Source organism: Podarcis tiliguerta, assembly GCF_965153285.1.
Source record: "Podarcis tiliguerta genome assembly, chromosome: 8".
Classification (NCBI taxonomy): domain Eukaryota; kingdom Metazoa; phylum Chordata; class Lepidosauria; order Squamata; family Lacertidae; genus Podarcis; species Podarcis tiliguerta.
In genome coordinates, this window is record NC_139541.1 from 64,042,454 (window position 1) to 64,062,050 (window position 19,597).

The 19,597-nt window shown below is 47.4% G+C and overlaps 1 long non-coding RNA gene across 3 annotated transcripts in view; it reads left to right on the forward strand.

Annotated features, from left to right (window-relative positions):
• Positions 1 to 19,597, forward strand: part of LOC310684897 — a 39,478-nt gene that overhangs the window by 9,331 nt on the left and 10,550 nt on the right. The window contains exons 2-4 of one of the 3 annotated variants that reach the window (XR_014514943.1): positions 6,726 to 6,800; positions 16,282 to 16,379; positions 16,496 to 18,497. This is a non-coding gene — a long non-coding RNA (uncharacterized lncRNA). Of the gene's footprint in view, positions 1 to 6,725; positions 6,801 to 16,281; positions 18,498 to 19,597 lie in introns of those variants that run through there. The other 2 variants (XR_014514941.1, XR_014514942.1) reach the window with 2 other exon arrangements.

A 19,597-nucleotide genomic window follows, 5' to 3' on the forward strand; every position in this document is an offset into this window, starting at 1 on the left:
TCCAGCCAAGCATAACACTCAGGGTGTGAGGCTGCGCCAGTTGAGGGATGGGGTCTAGGGCAAGGGGTAGGCAAACTAAGGCCCGGGGGCTGGATGCGGCCCAATCACCTTCTAAATCCGGCCCGCAGACAGTCCTGGAATCAGTGTGTTTTTACATGAGTAGAATGTGTTCTTTTATTTAAAATGCATCTCTGGGTTATTTGTGGGGCATAGGAATTTGTTCATTTCCCCCCCAAAAATATAGTCCGGCCCACCACATGGTCTGAAGGACAGTGGACCGGTCCACGGCTGAAAAAGGTTGCTGAACCCTAGTCTAGGGAAAGTTCTAAGGGTCAAATAGAAAGGTCTGGAGGGCCACATTTGGCTCCCAAGGCCTGAGGTTACGCGCTCCTGCTGAAACTAGCATATGCATATTTTATGCCAATGTGTGCCACTTGATGCAAATTTGTGTCAGGAACCTGTGCCCCCCCGTTTTTTAAATAGCTGACAGCCTCCCTGCTTATAGGGTTGCTTGGAGTGGGTCAGCACATCTGAGCCCAGGGGGAAGCCAATGGATCAACATAGGAGAGGGTGGTAAGCAAGCAGCGCCACGACTCCACCCAGCCAAAACGTGGCCATTGGCCTGAATGAAGAACCACCACCAAGTGAAGTTTGGAATATAGAGGTTTCAAATCCCAACTCAAAAGGCCACCTGTACCTGAGAAAGTCACACTCACAAATTCTTGGCTGCACATTGGCTGTGTTGCACCATGCATTTACAGCTCACACTGGGTGTTGGGAATCATAGTTCTGTGAGAATTATAGTTCCCAATGTTCTTTGTGTAGGGTGCATTAAACATGCTTTGAATGCATGGTGCATAGACAACCATTTTGAGCATTTATAAGGATGGGGGGAGCAGTTTAGTGAAAATCCAGCAGGGCAATTGTGGGAGACAAAGAGGCACAGTGAACAAAGTACTGGAGGAAACAGTATAATTTGTTTACAAAAGGCTCTCCAGTTTTCTGTTGTGATGCCTAATGACTTTTAAGCCAAATTCAAGGAGGACAAGGCTATCAATAGCTCTTAGTCATCATCTTCCCATTCCATTCAGAATAAGAGGCAGCATGGGGCAGGCAAGGGCCAGCTCAGGCGCAGAGCACCTGTTTTGCATGCCAAAGAACACAGGTTCAATCCCTGCCATCTCTTGGTAGGTCTGAAAAAGACTCCTTGTCTGACACCCCAGGACAGTTGCTGGCAGCCAGTGTAGACAGCACTTAGCCAGCTGGTCAATGGTTAGAGTCAGTGTTAAGACATATTTCCATTTCCTTTCTTTTTTTATTTTTATTTTATAAACGTCACACTTCAATAATATAGGTCAAATAAATCAAAAGGTGACATTTTAGAAAGAAGAAGGTTGGAGAGAGAAATATAAAGACAGAATGTTACATTAATCTGAACACATTGTGCTAGCTGTGATTCCTGTGATGCCTGGGGTTGGACTAAATCACCCTTTGGCCCCTTCCAATCTTCCAATTCTATGATTCTAAGGAGATAAATAATCTCTCACTCTACCAGTACTGGATTGCCAGTAGTACATCTGAATAGGATCTTGGGGTCTTAGTAGACCACAGGCTTAACATGAGCCAACAGTGTGATGCAGCAGCAGAAAAAGCTAATGCTATTCTAGATTGCATCAACAGAAGTAGAGTATCCAGATAAAGGGAAGTAATAGTCCCACTCTAGTCTGCCTTGATCAGACCACACTTAGAATATTGTGTCCAGTTCCGGGAACCACAATTTAAGAAGGATGTTGACAAGCTGGAACATGTGCAGAGGAGGGCAACCAAGATGATTAAGGGTCTGGAAACCAAGCCTTCTGAAGAACAGTTGAGTGAGCTGGGTATGTTTAGCCTGGGAAAGAGCAGACTGGGATGAGATATGATAGCCATCTTCAAATATCTCACATGGAAGATGGAGCAAGCTTGTTTCCTCCCTTTGTCTGGAGGGTGGCAACATGAGAACGGGCCTTTTCTGCATTGACTCCGTTTATGGAGCACTCTCCCCAGGGAGGCTTGGCTGGCACCTTCATTATACACCTTTAGGCCCCAGGCGAAAATATTCCTTTTTAACCAGGCCTTTGTCTGAATGACATCTGGTGCCCTTTTAAAATGTGTTGTGGAAATTGGGGGTTACAGTGGTACCTTGGGTTAATTACTTAATCCGTACTTAACCTGAAACTGTTCTTAACCTGAAGCACCACTTTAGCTAATGGGGCCTCCCGCTGCTGCTGTGCCACCGGAGCACGATTTCTGTTCTCATCCTGAAGCAAAGTTCTTAACCTGAAGTACTATTTCTGGGTTAGCAGAGTCTGTAACCTGAAGCGTATGTAACCTGAAGAGTATGTAACCCAAGGTACCACTGTATTGGGTTGTTTTTGCTTTTATTTTTACTATGTATTTAATAGCTCAATTTTATGTTGTGAACTGCCCTGAGATCTATGGTTATAGAAGGTGTACAAATTTAATTAACAACAACGGGACGTGGGTGGCACTGTGCCTAGGACTTGCCGATCGCAAGGTCGGCGGTTCAAATCCCCGCGACGGGGTGAGCTCCCGTTGCTCGGTCTCAGCTCCTGCGAACCTAGCAGTTCGAAAACACCCCAAAGTGCAAGTAGATAAATAGGTACCGCTCTCCAGCGGGAAGGTAAACGGCGTTTCCGTGTGCTGCACTGGTTCACCAGACGCGGCTTAGTCACGCTGGCCATGTGACCCAGAAGCTGTCTTCGGACAAGCGCCGGCTCCCGGCCTCTTGAGCAAGATGAGCGCGCAACCCTAGAGTCGGTCACAACTGGACCTGATGGTCAGGGGTACCTTTACCTTTTTAACAACAACAGCAGCACCCCGCCCAAACCAAGGAGATTCCCACCAAACACCAGGAAGAATAATCTTGCAGTAAGAGAGGTTGTGGACTCTCCTTTCTTGGGTTTTTTAAAGCAGAGGTTGGATGGCCATTTGCCATGGATTCCTGCATTGCAGGGGATGGGACTAGATGACCCTTGGGGTCCCATCCAACTCTACAATTCTATGATTCTATGTTCCTATAAATACTAGTTCCTGGGAAACACAATCAGCTGCTGCACTCATGTCCTGTTTGTGGTTGGCTGCTGTGGTCAGCAGGATGCCAGACTAAGATGGGCCTCTGGTCTGATGCAGCAGGGCTTTTCTTGTGACCATAACAACTCTTCTGCATCAGAGGCAGAAAGCACTTCTTCCTTTTCATCTCCTGAATGAGCCTCTTTGTCTCAGGCGAGAGTGAAATCCATCACCAAATCTAGGGTTAGCCACGGAATGTGGGTGCCGTCATTCAAGATGACACGGAGATACAAGTTTGACATTAAATTTGCATTTCACGGTTTGAACGTCAAGTTGCAAGACACACATTTTAAAATTCCTTCACCACCCCCACTCTCCGATGGCTGAATTTGAGAGCCAGTGTGGTATAGTGGTTTGAGTGTCAGACTAGGACCCAGCAGGCCAGGGCTGAAACCCACACTGGGCCATGAAGCTCGCTGGCTGACCTTGGGCCATTCGCTGCCTCTCAGCCTAGCCTCCCTCACAGGGTTGTAGTGGGGATTAAATGAGGGCGGGGAGAAGCACGTGCTCTACCTTGAGCTCCTTTGAGGAAAAGGTGGGACAGAATTGAAATAAAAATAATAAATGTTATTAATGTCATATTATGCTGATGTTTCAGCTTGGCAAAAGATGGACGTTGCATCCGTACGTTGCATTTCAGAGGTTGTGCTTTGCCTATGGGGTGGCGAGATTTCTCAGCCAGGCGTAGATCTTGCACTGGCAGTCATGAGCAAGCTACAAATCAGGCAACATGCCCTAGGGGTGCCATGTTTCAAAAAGCATCATTCCTGACACCAGGAACCCACCTAAATTGTTGAGCTTTTTTGGGGGGGGGACTTCCCCCAAGAATAATGATTTTAAGATTTTGGAGCTGTTATCGCTGCTTTTTCCATCACATTGCCCTACATCCAGATTTTCCCTGACAATTTGCCAATTCAGCAAAATTCCCCCCTGACGCCATTTTTACGCCCGAAAACCAGGACATTTTCCTGGCGTATGGCAAGGCCCATCACACTCCTCTGCGTGTCAAACTTCAGCTTGGAGATCGGTTCAAAGACCTTACAGCTGAATTGCCAAAGCTCTTAAGATACCATCACACATCAATGAATTCCTGTATGCAAATCCCCAACAATTTTGCATTGGTTTTGCATGCTGCTATTTATAATGTTTTGCCTGTGTGACTTGCTTTTTGGGGGTACTTTTTTGGGGGGTAAACAGTCCTGGAAAGCTTTGGCAAAGGCCAAGATATAAAACTTTAGAATAAATAAATAACTGGGTCTTGTGTGCCCCCAAGAGGAACTGCAAGCCTGTCTTCTCAGCAGGGATGGGGAACCCGCAGCAGTGCAGAAGGTGCCGGACTCTAACTCCCATACCACACCCAAGGAACACAGAGAGATAAATCACAAACGCTGTATGTAGTTTACAAAAACCCATTAACAATAATATACAGCATTTCACCACCTTCTGTTACGTTAAATCTCAAATAATACATATAATGCCAAAATAATAATGGCATGCGCAATTTTGAGATACTGAATTGCACAAGCCATTATTATTTTGGCACTGTATATATTATAAACTACATACAGAGCTGCTTAGTTTGTGGATTCTAACTCCCAGCAGACCCAGCAGGCAAACCAGCAATCAGGGATGCAGAGAGATATAGTCTGTTGTTGTTGTTGTTTAGTCGTTCAGTCGTGTCCGACTCTCGGTGACCCCATGGACCAGAGATATAGTCTAGCACATTGCAAAGGCTAAAGGTTCCTGGACCCCAGTTTTACAGGGCAGGTTTCCTTTAGAAGAGAGAGCACTGGAGATGTCTGGGATCTCTCACACACTAAGCTGTTCTGAACCCCTGGCCTAACTGGCAGCAAGGCAGCATGCCAAGTCAAAAGTTCAAAGTGCAAGGGTCAACCCACACAAGCGAAGTACAAAACCCCAAGTCCAAAGGTCAGGAAATGGCCAGGGTCAATCCAAGTAGCCAAGGCTGAAGTCCAGCAGTCAGGATACAGTCCAGAGTCAACCCCAAAGTACAGTCCTATGAAAGTCCAGGAGCATCCAAAACAAGGTCCATCAACATGGGCAGTTGAGCAAACACAGCACCTCAGCATACTTTGCATGCTGATTGCAGCATCTGGGCTTGAGGAGGCAGGTGCCTTTCACCTGTTCCAAGCCTACAGCAGCTGAGGAATCACACCTCTTCCCAGAGCTAGCAAGCCCCACCTAGCCAGCTAGTGTGCTGGGTTGTGGGCCCTTGCCTGCCTCAGCCTCCTAGAGTGCCCCTTGTGTTTCTGTGGACACAGGGGCCCCTCTGTTTCTGGTGATGGGTCCTAGTTCTCTGGTTCCTGTGCACTGACCCGCATCCCCTTGTCATGCTCCATCACCCTGTGAGTACTTCCTTCCCCATCCCCTGCTTTCCCGGTCCCAGCTACACCTCTCGGCATGATCCTCTTCCCTGTCATCCTGCCAGTTCATGACATATGCTAAGGGTGTATATGAGCCGCCCACCAAGCCTATCTCTCTGACCTTTGGGGCTCTTCTTCAACCACATATCCTCACTGGCCCTGTTATATTCCCTTCTTCAGTGCTTTTTGCCTGGCTGGTATGCGCCTTTTAATTGTCATAGGTCGCGTCCTCCCTGTGCATTGAACCACATGGCTTCCCTCAAAGAACCCTGGGAACTGCAGTTTGTCAAGGGCGCTGGGAATTGTAGCTGAATGAGGAGATAAACTACAGTACCCAATATTCTTAAGGGGAAGCCATAACAGTAAAAGTGGCATAAATGTGCTTTAGTTGGAAGGTGTTGATGTAACCAGAATGCTTCTTGGAGAGGTGATTTTTGATGGAGAGGCATTTGTGTCTACTGCGTGTGCAGGAACTTCTGGGTTTTGCATGGACCAAATGTAAATTTAACAAATGATGGTGATAATTATGATGATGTAGCCATGGCCCCACCCACCACTGGCATACAGACCCCAACCTTACATATTTGTTTTGACCCAGGAGGTTCTTGGAGGTTCAGGGTTAAGCAATTCCGCAACTCCTGCTTATCTCAGCTGGCTGGGAGATTGAAGCTGGTGAGATTCATCACGTTTCCTAATGTAAACAAAACCCGTTTCCTAAAGCTATTCAGGCTTGCAGTTTCCGAAAACCAATGCTATCTTTTATTTGCCAGGAAGGATTCCCGTTACTGCGTCTTAAGTATAAATCAGGATCTGAGCTGATGATTTTTCCAAAGAACAAATTCAGGTCTTTTTGTGAGAGTGCGTATGTGCAGGCTAGTTTAAAAATGGCACAAGTAAGTGCACAGAGGAAATGCTATGTGTTCATCAGCTTTCGGCCTGAACACGCCAGCTTTGTGAAAACTATGTCAATCATACAGGCATCAAATTGCTTGGAGTCCTTGTGGTCATGGTTGCTTTTCCAGCATCAAACAAATTGCCCATCCATGCTTTGGAAGAATCGAAGGTGGGGGGAGGGTGTCTCCCTTTTACGGAGGCCTGTCCATTGTGGAGGCATGTGCGTGTCTGTCTGTTACAGGTCTCTACTGAGATAAGGATAGAGCTGGCTGTTTCATAGGTGTTTTTGAAATCATGTCCATTTCCTATTGACAGTGAACATCTGGCAACCTTTAAGAAGAAGGGGGAAAAGGCCTGGAGAGCAGAAGTTATCTAAGACTCTGCAGTTCGGTGAGAAGGAGGGAATGCCGGGGGTGGAGGTAGGCGGAGTGGTGGATGAGATTGTAGCAGTGGAGAAAAGTGGTGAGTGCCTTATAAAAGATCTGGGCCTCTTCTAGACATCTTTCACTTTCAGTGCTATGTATGCATGCAGTTTTCTTAGGCTGTTCAACCACCCCAACCCCCAGATCTGGCCTTAACCTGATTGGGATGGTGCACACCAGCCACACCAGAAGGCTCAAGCTGTGGTGCAGGCCAAATCAGTGATCCTGGAGAAGATGTTCCAAATCGAGGGGAACCAATACGGTGTTCTCCAGGGGTTCTTGGACTTCCAACTCCCATCCTCCCCTCACCATTGGCCATGCCTGATTCCAAAAGCTGGCAGTGAGTGTAAGTAAAAGATGTGAATGATCTGTTTGGGAGTCTACTCTTCTGTTTTGAAGGCCTCCTTCAGGTCTGTTTTAGGTTTGGGAAATTTTATGAAGTTCTTAAGTGTGGTCATACACACAAAACACACACAAACGCCATATCCTCTTGCTTTGTGTTGATCCTTCTGCAACGACAGAGAAGTTTGAAGTATAGAGCAAGCTACAGCATGTAATGGCAGCATGCTGGTAACTGCTGCAGCTAGGGTGGGGACCCTGGTGCCATCCAGATGTGGTTGGACTGCACCTCCCATTGGCCCAAGCCAGTGTGGTCAATAGTCATGGATGATGGGAGCTGGAGTCCAGCAACATCTGGAGATCCAGATTCTTCACCCCAGATGCAGTAGGGACCAGCATGTTGCCATTATATACAGCAGTTCATTATGTAGACTGAGTGCTTCTCCTCCACAGCATTTTGGAGGAGGAGGAAGAGGAGATGTTGACTGATGGGTTGATATCCCATGTTTTCTCTCTTTAGCAGGGTTTTCAAGAGCAGGAACCACAGCTCAGTGGCAGAGAACATGAAGGTCCCAAGTTCAATCCTTGGCATAGAAAATTAAAACAGCCAGGGAGCAGAGACTGGGAACAACCTCAGCCTGGAAAGCTGTTACCGGTCAGAACAGACCAGTGCTGGGGGACCTGTGGGCCTCCAGATGCAGCTGGACTCCAACTCCCATCATACCTGAGCTTTGGCCAGACTGGCTGGGGCTGATGGGAGTTGGAGTCCAAAGACATCTAGAGGGCCACAGGTTCACAGGTGATTCGCAGGAAGGCCTCCTCCGCGGGGAAAAGCTATAGGTCGGTGGAAGGGCCCCTGGTTTCACCCCGGCATCTCTGGATAGGACTGGGGGTGTCCCAGGTCTAAAAACCCTGCAAAGCCACTGCCATTCAGTGTGGAAAATGCTGAGCTGGAGGGGAGAAGGATCAGATGCCTGAGCCGCAGCTTACGTTCCTCTGCACCCAAATGCCACTGCACACTCGTGTCGACGGAGGGTGGCCGGTGCCACCCCAACTCCCAGCACAAGCTCAACAAGTGAACCCCTAACCTCGCTCCCTGCCCAGCACATGCAAGCCTAGGGGAAAATGCTACCTGTGGGGAGTTCAGCTTGAGCAGCTGTTAAAAGGCACAGGAGCCCTGCCAAGGGAACAACAACAATATTATTAGCAACCCTGTTTTACATACCGCCCCCCCCCCCTTCTTGGAAATGATTTTAAATCACTTAAGGGCAAGGCTCGGCACATTTCTCTCCCCCCCCTCCCCGCCCCCAACTACCCGGTTTCCAGGAGCGATTAAACAGATCTCAATGCACGAGGAAAACTGGAAGCGGCCTCTACGTTTCTCTTCCTCTCTTATAAAGGTCGGGTGGGAAGAGAAAGGAAAGACGGGCGGGGGGGGGGGGAAGGAGAGAGAGATGAGAGGAATGAAATTCTTTCAATTATTTCGCGGTCAAAAGCCCCCTTTGGCCCGATCGAGAGCGAGCAATAAACAGGGGGAAAGGGCTGGGAGCGGGGGGGGGGGGGACGGAGGACCAAAGAGAAGACTTCTGAGTATTCCCTGTACCACCACGCGCGAGGAAGGCCTGGGGGGGGGGAGAGACTCGCAGAGAAAGTAAGGCAGGAATTTGTGCAGGATTTTTGGCGTTTCGAAAGCAATGGGTGGTGCTTTTTTTCTTTTTTGGAAAGAGGCTATTAAGCGCGAGAGCAAGCGGCTGGGCCTTTTCTATGTGGGGCCTTGTTTGCAGACGTGTGAATGAGCGAGAGAGAGAGAGAGAGAGGCGCATTGAATGGACTTGGAAGCGGAGAGGCAGAGATCAGCCGGCAGGGAGGGGCGGGGGAAGGAGCCGAGGCTGGGAGCTCAGACAGCCTGGCGCCAGCAAACACCTGCGAGCAGCTAACAGGAACACAATGGCAAACGCAGGTGGGGGAGTGCTGTCAAGCCAGGCCTCTCCCCACTGTTAATCACGGCTGATTGCATCAGTTTCCAAAGCCTGCCAAGACCCACCAGCCAGCAGCCGGCCAGAGTTGTTCTCTGTGTCAGGATTTTTTTTCTTTTCTAATTTAAAGCAACTTTGCATTAATTCCCCCCCCCCCTTTCAGCACAAAAAGGGAGGGGGAGGGAAACAGGTGGGGGGAGGCTTCAGAGTAAGAGTCTCACTGGCTGAACGAATAAAAGCCAAGCCGGATCAGCTTGAGGGTTATCGATCTGAGCGCCCCCCCCCCCACTCCAACAAGTAGGTTCCTGCCCTTTCTCGTGCCCTTGCAGTGCAGTGGATCAGAGCAGGGTTAGGTTTGCCGAAGAGCAGGGCTGGGGTTGGTGCCCAGCAGCCTTGGGCTGCCAGCACTGCAGCAGGGCCCACTGCTGATACCAGCCCTGCCCACCCCTTTTAATTTCCCTCTCTCTCTCTCTCTCTCTCTCTCACACACACACACACACACCCCTCTTCACCATAGCCTTCTGAACAACACTGGTTGGCTGGGTGGAGCGGACATGTCAGATTTCCCACAGTGCTCTAGGACAGCATTGTTCCAGGGCATTATGGGCAATTAAAATGGCTGCCTGGCGCAGCCACCCAGTGTGGCTTGTTTGCAATGCTGTGACTGCTTCTCCCAGGTGAATCCAGAGAGGCTTACAAATATTTGCTTTGCCCAGGTGCCCTTGAACCTGAAGCCACTCCCGCCTCTGAATATGAAAGCAGAGACTGCTGCTACCAATTGTGCAATAATAAAATCGGACTTTTGACTATCTTTCTTCCTTAGATGTTGTGTGGTGGTTTCCAAGCTGTGTTTTTGGGAAGGGAGCAGGGGTCCGTTACTGAGTGTTTATCGGGCGTTCTTTCGTGTTCTGAGGTTCAGACAAGGGTGTGCAAATCTCCCTAAAAGTTCTTGCCTGCCAATGTTGATCTTTCCTTGGGAATCTGAAGGGGTTAAGGGAGTGTTGCCCAAAATTCCTGGCCTTCTCTTTTGCATCCCTATCACTCTTGCCCTACAAAAGGGCTGCCTTCTGATATAGTTCTCAAGAGTCCTTGGGAGTGTTCCACAGCACTCCCTGTGACTACTCTTGCCCCACAAATCAGATTTGCATGGGAATGTTGCTTTCAACTGATGGGATGGCAACCAGGGCTAGCATCCATGCCTTGCAGAATCTCAGAGAATGCTTGCCCTTTGAGAATGGTTGCACTGCCATTCTGATCCTGCTCTGCAATCTGAAGTGGTGTGGGAGCATTGGCCACCGCTCCCAATCTTCCTCTGCATTTGAAATTCAGTCAGTAGAGCGCAAAACTCCTTAATCTCAGGGTTGGGGGTTTGAACCCCACATTGGGCAAAAAAGTCCTCCATTGCAGGGGGTCGGACCCTTATGCTCCCTTCCAACTCTACCATTCTAGGATTTTAGGAAGCTGTACAAAAATATCAGGCACAGTACAGAATGCAGTCTTGGTTGACATTGGAGCCAGGGTGAGAGCAACTGGGAACAGCAGTGCCTTCCATCCAGGGTGCATTCTAGCACATGCCCCAGAATCCTTTGCAGTATGGCAATGTATCAAGCTGAGCTGTGCCTTTAAGCCCATTCAATGTTGTGAGCGGAAAAAAGTGCATGTTGAGTCTCATAGAACCAAACATAAAAGCTCACAGCCCAAAATTAAGCACAGGATGCTGACCAGGAATGCAATGCTGACTCCTGCCATTGCTGATGTGGCAAATCTTAGAAGGCCCCCATAGGATGTGGCTGCAGGGCTTACCACATCTTCAAACCAATGTCCCTCTAGCCACTTAGCAGAATCATTCCTGAACGTTAAATGTATGGTTCTTTTCTTGATTTGTTTCTCGCGGTTGTATCCTGCCTTTTCCCCAAGGGAAGTTTACATGGGGATTGTGGTCACCACAACCCTGTGTGGTAGGTTAGGCACAGAGAAAGTACTTGACCTAAGGCCACCCAGTGAGATTCAAGATTGACCAGAAATTGGAATCCAGCCTTCCCAACCCAAATCTTAAAATTGCACTGCAGATCGATGTGTATCCACATGTTGACTGTACGTCTTGTGATTTCAAAATGCCATGCATGGTTGACGAACCTTGGCCACCTCTGCTGTCCCTACACTTGTTTCAGCCCTCGAAATATAAGGTTATACCATGGTTAAAGGTAAAGGGACCCCTGACCATGAGGTCCAGTTGTGACCGACTCTGGGGTTGTGGCGCTCATTTCGCTTTATTGGCCGAGGGAGCTGGCGTACAGCTTCCGGGTCATGTGGTCAGCATGACTAAGCCGCTTCTGGCGAACCAGAGGAGTGCACAGAAACACCGTTTACCTTCCCGCCGGAGCGGTACCTATTTATCTACTTGCACTTTGATGTGCTTTCGAACTGCTAGGTTGGCAGGAGCAGAGACTGAGCAATGGGAACGCACCCCGTCGCGGGGATTCGAACCACCAACCTTCTGATCAGCAAATCCTAGGCTCTGTGGTTTAACCCACAGCGCCACCCGTGTCCCAATACCATGGTTAGGGATCGGCAAATCTGTCAGCTTTTGTTGACCCAGTTTCTCAATTTTCCAATCTTAATCTCAATTTTGCACCTTACTACAGATTCCTCCCCCCTTCAAAACAGCTGTTAGTATTCTACTACAAATTTCTTCTAATGAGCAGATTTTTATATGCAGTATTGACCAATGTACTTACTATTTCCCCATGTATTATGAATCTTTGTATGATGTTTTCACTAATGTGCATTTAAAACACACTTCCCCCTAATGCACTCATTTTTGGTACACATAGCCAGGTTGGAGAAACATGTTGCCAAATTCAGGGACGTGTGAACCTGGAGGTGTTCGGGTTCACGTTCTGATTCAAGTTTCTCATGGAAAAGCAAACAAAATTGAATTTCTGCCCATCGACTGAAATTGGTTCTCATGAAGAGGAGCCAGTGAGTGCCCTTATGGATGTCTCCACTGTAACAGTAGAGGACAGGGAACTACTAAAGCCTCATGCGTCATTCCCGGAGGATCATTGTCTCCCTGCATAATGTTACGGGTTAGTGAACCATTCTTGGCTGGGGCCTGGATCCAGTTTCCCAGCTCAATAATGCAGGAAATAACGATCTGCATTCAGAGGTTTGTTGGGGTTTTTTGTTTTTGTTTTTTTTTGGTGAGCTGGATGCCTTCAATGGATGATAAACAGCGCTGCCATTTGGAACCCTGCCCCATTGTGCAAGCGTGTTAGAGAAGAGTCACAAATTGTGGCATCCCATTTACTACAACTGGGGTGGGGGGTGGTGGGAAGATTATTGTGCTTGGTTTGCATGCGTCTTGCAGCCTCATTCCATCCTTTAGAACGCCAACAGGATATGCTGGTCACAATATGTGAGTCACCCAAAACCAAATCCTCTCTTGCCATCCTCAAGAGACAGCTTAAAAGACAGAAACCCAAAATGAAAACTAGTTCCCTGTGACTCAATATATCTTTGCAGTGGCCCCAATCCAGGGAGAAAGCAACAACAATATTGACACACTGGGGATGCTTTACTCAGAGCAGATACACTGACATTAATGATGGGCCAAAGTTAGTAATCATGGCCATTGATTTCAGTAGACTTACTCGTGAGTAAAAGTTAGTTGAATACAACCCAGGAAAGATGGCAAGTAGAGTGTAGTTGAGCTTTCGGAGCAATCCAGATTGATAGGTTGTTGTTGATGTTGTTGTGGTTTGCAGGCATCTTCTGCAACATGTCATTGATGCAATAATAATGCTATAGCAGTGGATTAATACTGGACTACCCACACATCGTCCCACTTTATTAGTTGTTTTGCATTGCTTTCTCAGTGCTACTGCATTATTGCTGTCCACAAGGGCACTTGGGCACTGTAATGCAGCAAAAGCAGGACAACACACACACACACACACACACACACACACACGAAGATTTGTGGCCTGAAAAGGTATAGAATCTCACTAGGATGCTATGGGACAAGTCCCAATGGAAACAGAGCATCATGTCCATCCCAAAACTTTTGCAGATGAAACGGTATTGAAAGTGGGATTGCATATAACTGCCCCGATCATGAATCCACAAGGGTTGTTCTGGTTTGATCATGCTCATGTACAGCGTTGGGAGTCTCACTGAGGGCTGAAAAGCAACGTATAAATATTAAATAATGCTCAACTCAGCAGAGAGAAGGATGGGGACAACTAGAATTAGTTGCCTCTGTCTGGATCTGGCTCCACCTACTGTTGGGCTACTTCCCATATGCCCCACAAGTCTCAATGGGCACCAGCCATGGCTTGCTACAGACCCTCCAAGTGTCCCTGTTTTCCAAGGAGAGTCCCAGATTTACAAAAGGCGTCCCAGTTTCTGATTTGATCCCAAAATGTCTGGTTTTTACTTAGGGCGCCCCTATTTCCATTGGAGAAATGTTGCATGGTATGGAGTTACGTGACCCACAAGCCATGGAGATAAGTAACTATACAATCTTTAGAAGACATCTGAAGGCAGCCCTGTATAGGGAAGTTTTCTAAATGTTTTGTTATGTTTTTATATATGCTGGAAGCTGCCCAGAGTGGCTGGGGCAACCCAGTCAAATGGGTGGAACAACAACAACAACATCCCTATTTTCATCGGAGAAATGTTGGAAGGTATGTTGTTAAAGGCCCACCAATTCCACCTCACACAGTAGATGTTCTGAAGAGATTGTGTGGGGTGCATGCCTGCTCCACCCCAACCTTCCCACACGGATCAGGAAAGTCTGTGTCTTCATTTTCCACCATGCATAAGTGACCACCCTTGTGTTAAATTCAATTACAGTGGTACCTCTGGTTACGAACTTAATTTGTTCCGGAGGTCCGTTCTTAACCTGAAACCGTTCTTAACCTGAGGTACCACTTTGGCTAATGGGGCCTCCCCCTGCCACCACACGATTTCTGTTCTCATCCTGAGGTAAATTTCTTAACCTGAGGTACTACTTCCAGGTTAGCGGAGTCTGTAACCTGAAGTGTTTGTAACCCGAGGTACCACTGTAGCAAGGAGCAGTGATGAGGCCCATTTTCAGGAACATCGTCTGTTCATCTTCAGCAGGATCCTTTTATCCCTGATGGCGACTCAAGTTCAGAAAGCCCAGGGACCCAACATTCCTCCTGGGAGACCCCTGCTTCTTCTTCCTCTCCCGGAAGTCATGCCGGCCTGCATCCGACTGCCTCACAGCTTTTACCAAACATGCTTGGAAGCTGCCTGCCTCAAGCCAGGTGCTCTTGAGGGCGTGTTTCCACGCTGTTTGCCATCAATCACGAGTCTTTCATAGCCAGTGATTATGTACACAGGAGCAGCTCCTGCCTGCCTGCCTGGGAGAAATCAGGGTGGGGTGGGGGCTCTTGCTTTCCTTGAGTTTTCCCAGCCAGTACGGCAGGCACCCCCCATTGAGCCCTCTTCCCCCCTCATCCCCACTTAATATCTCCCACATGTTATGCTGAGCCAGACTCTTCTTCCACTGGGTATATAGGGGTTTAGAAAGAGACACCTGTACACATACATCACTGCCATGAGCGAAGAGAGGGTGATGATCTACGAGAATCCCCGTGGGCACTTCCTGTTGTATTTACACAGGGAGCTGCTTTGAAGCTGGAGAAGGCCTGAAGGGAGAGAGGGAAAGGAGTCGGATGGGCGCATATAAGTAATAAAATTATTATTCATAACACGGCTCCGGAACTCTGGCATCCTTTCCATCAAACCACCCTAACCTCCACGCAGGTTTGGCGGAAGGTGATAGCAAACTGTAGCTCTCTCCAAGAGAGCTGAGAAGGGCTGGTCCAGAAGGGCAAATGGTGCCCTGCCCCACCAAGCTCAGCTTGTCCTTAGCCAGCCCCTGCCTGCTTGCCTCCTCCTTGTGACCAGTCCAAGGGGTGCAGGGGTTGCCTACTTCCTCCTTAGCCTCAGGGTTGGCCTTGTAGAACTGAAAGGGGATGAGGATGAATCATAGAACACCTTCTGAACGTGGGGTTTTTTTTATGACCATGTGGCCATGACATCTTTGGACTCAGAAGGTGCCTTCCCCAGCTGAAATTCGTTCTCTAGGGCAGGTGAGGCACTGCCCCAAGAATCTCAGCCAGCCTTCAGCCAATCCCCATCTTCCTTCCTTCTGTGTCCATCCAGACAAGGCGGTGGCAATGCCTGCCAGCTTCTTCCTCTCAGTTCTCCCCTTGTAAGACTCAACAGAGAGGAGAATGGAGAGAGTCAAGCTACAATTTGTTAATCAGTTAAACCAAACTGTAGTCTGTGAGCTTCGCTGAAGTGGTCCGCAGCAGCGGGTCTGTGGATTTGTGGTTGAAGACACAAGACATGACGCCCATCATGTTAAACAGTGCTTTTTTTTTTCTAAAAAAAAATGTTTAGGGGTACTCTCATTTTCCTACTCATATTGAAATACTGCCCCTCAATGAGGCCAAACTTAGATTCACAAAATATTTAGGGGTATGCATACACCTGCGTCCCCCCCCCCCGCTAGAAAAAAATGCACCGATGTTAAATATCCGTAACTGGTTTTCAGTTGTATTTTTTATTGCTTCTTCTATTTCTTATACTGTGTTCTGTTGTGTTGTCATTTAAATTCCATGTGGTTTAACTCCTAATACAATAGAATAGAATATATAAGAAAAAAAGAATAAAAAATGCAATTAAAGATCATATGGCATTTAGCACACAGCACATTGCAATTGCTACAGCAAGCAGAAAAGCCATTAAGTGGTCCACCAAGATCCTCAGCGATCTCCAAGTGGTCTGTGGCAGTGGGGGGGTGGTAGTTTGGGAACCACGGGATTAAACTGTTGCAGCTCTAGTATAACTATAGATTCAGAAGATCTGTGATTTTAGGAACAGCAATCTGTCACCTGCCTAGATTGTGTGCATGTGCATGTGTGCATAATATACATAGATAGATAGATATGCTACTACTGCATAGGCAGAAGGAACAGCACTTTCATATATATGCTAACATGAATTCCATTTGCTGCTGATTAGACCGGCAATCCATTCTATGGAGAAATTGCTCTGATGTTCCTATCCCTCTTTTTTTTTTTTTTTTTTTTTAAGCATTGCAAATGACTGCCCGGTCTCAAGATGCTCCAGGCTGACTTGTGACATCGATCAAGAGTTGTTTCACAACAAGAGCAAGGCAGCTGTGCAGCTGGGTGCGTGTGTGCGTAGGTGGCTCATTTCCCTCCTGCTCCCTGCTCCCTTCTGGGAATAAGGCTTACGTTAATTACATAGGGCTCCCTTATCTTTTTCTTTCTGTCCTCCGAGGTAGGTCAAGAGTTCCATGTGAAACTAGGAGACACCCAAATACCCTGGCTGACCCATCACCAACTACATGGCCTTTTAAACAACCGAGTAGCCAAGGCGGCAGCTACCAGGCCACTGGCTAACTTTGGAAAACCCCTTCTGACAACAGAGGAATGGTATCTGCAATACACAAAAATACTGATCCACGCCACTACAGGCCCCTTCACCACAATCAAAGACCAATGGGAACGTGACACAGGACACACAAAAACTCAACCCGATGGTCAGAACTTTGGCCTAAGTCACACTTTAAATATATCTCAGCCAAAAGAAGGGAACTGGCTTTGAAACGTATTTATAGATGGTACCTAACATAATGAAAGCTAGTATTGATACATCCAGGAACTTCACCTAGGTGCTGGAGAGGTTGTTCCTCCATGGGCACATTCCTCCCTGTGTGGTGGGAATGCCCCCAAATCTGATCCTTTCGGATATTAGTCTTACAATAAATTTGCAAAATAACAAAACAGGTAATAGAAACAATTCCAGAACTAGTCCTACTCAATATCTTCCAAGACAATTATGTGCACTGACATCACAAAGAAGTCACAAACCACTTACTCTCAGCTGCTAGGAGTGTCATAACTAGACACGGGAGGGATCTGTTGGGAGTGAACATGGACCACTGGTACCAAACTGTCAGATACCGTGCTGAGGAGGGCTGCACTGAGGAAGAATGGTGGGAGCCACCCACTTGCCCTGATCCTGATCCTGAATCTTCCCAGGAGCAGGAGGACAGTATAGATTTGGAACAGTGGTTTGCAGAGGGGCATGGTTCAGAAGGCAGAAGCTGGGAAATACTGGATAGGGAATAGCTGGCAGAAGAAATACTAGAAGAGAGAGAGTAAACAGACAGTCTCTGGACAGCATTCATCCCCCTTCTCCAAAGACACGGAGAGCTCAGAAAGTGTTAGAACAGAAAGCGCAGAGGGAACAAGCTCAGATTACAAGACATAGGAGTGGTGTATATTAATAGGGACGGGGGGGGGTGCACCTTAATTGGGAACACCACCATTTCTAGGTAGACGTGTTCTTTTATCTTTCACTGATTATTAAAGAATCCAACTGGTAAGACGTTCTGTTCGTTTAAGCTTTTTTTTTACTGATCTTTTTATTTACATGGGGACAAACACAGGAGGACACTTTTACCCCGATGTGGCACCCCTTTATTACATATGCAAGCCAGAAAGACAATAACCAACCCCACCCCTAGACAGCATACAAATCAATATGGTTAACTTGACCCACCCAACAACACACACCCCTCTCACACACAGACAAAACATGCCGTAACCAACTCGCAACCAAACATGCCCTGGGCCCTCTGGTCTCTTGCACCACCATCAAGAATAAGGTAACTGTTTATATGACACTGACACAAAAGCTTTGCTCATATACTATGTAGAAGAATGATTTTTTTACTGTCTTGCCCTTTGCTTCCTTCTCCCTTTCTATTTTTCTTTTCCCTCAACCCCTGTAACAGTAATGTCTCACTCTGAATATGACTGATTTGTTTGAATGATTCTGTGACTTGAAAACAGAGACTCTGAATGTTCTATTGTTACCCAAGAAAACCTTTTAATAAAACTCCCCCCCCCCCCAAAAAAAAGAGAGTTCCATGCGACAGACAGACAGGAGAGATTAAGAGGCAGCAGTTTGCACACAAGGCTGCCTGGAGTGTTTGCTGTTAGACTGAAATTTGAACTCAGGCCTTCTAAAGTACAAGGGCAGATCGTCACACGAGTGCTTCATTTCAAACAAGGGTGGCTCTAACTTGCAGCTCTCTGGATGTTTGCTGGACTCCAAGCCCCAACATCCCCAGCCAGCATGGCAACGGTCAGGGATGATGGGAGTTGTTGGTCAACAACAGGTTAGCAGCCCCTGATTTAAATACTCGGGATACTAGGAGGTGCTCCTGTTGTCTGATAAGCAGACAAAATGCCTTTTAACCTCTCCTGGGGTAGCACAGAGAGATGTGTGCCAGTGTTGAGGAATGTACCCATAAATGTCCTTTAGTTGGCTCCAGACTTAGCTGAACAGCTTAGGTCCCACAGAAATCACTGAATCTACTTAATCACAGCTTAAATCCCATACATTCCAATGGGAATGCAGGCCAGCTAACTTATTCAGGGACTCAGCTGATCAATGCACCAAAGCAAAAAGGACCAAGACTGAGTAGGATGGAATGCCTTTTGGCTTGGAAATTTGCCCAAGGTGGCCTCTTGGGCCCAGTAGAGATGCCTGATGGTCCACTGCTCTGAGCTTCCCCATCACTGCCATAAACCCACCATCCAAACAGCCAGTCACAACCTTCTCCAGTCCCATCACCAGGAACATAGGATACCAGTATGCTCAGTATCACCTATGCTGAGTGGCTCTTCAGGGTCTCAGGCAGATGTTTTTCCCAGCTGTGAATACAGTTGTTGGGGGACTGACCTAGGGACCTTCTGCAGGCCCCAACACTGAGCCATGGCCCAGGAAGCTGGGCTTGTCCATTGGCTGTGCAGAGAGACCTGCCTTGGCAAATAACACACAAAAAGGAATTATAGTAGGAGAAACGGCTAGGCAAAATGTGTGCATTAGTCAAAACTGCATACAAAAATGTGTTTAATTAGTGGAAATCCACACTAGAATGCTAAAGAATTTTCATGGTGGGGTTGTGTGGTTGGTTGTTTTTTTTTTAAAGATTCCGAATTAACTGCAGAAATCTGAGTCACTGGAAACTGGAAAAAATGAGAGAAATGAAATGGACAGATTCTTCTCTCTATTATCAAATGGATTTGGAAAGTGGTGGACTCTCTTTCAATGGATGTTTTTAGACAGAGATTGGATGGCAGGGATTCTTTATCTGTAATTCCCAGATTGCAGGAGGTTGGACTTTACTTATATCAGCACAATTCTACGATCCTATGGAAGTGACGTTAGAGGCAGGGTGGGATAAACACATAAGAAATCAGAACAATGTACTTCACAAAGACCCCCTTCTCACATCGCCACATCCTGCCCAGCTTTCAGCGCAAACAATTTACTGTTTAACTCTGGTTTCCAGGCTGCCTCAGAGCACTGA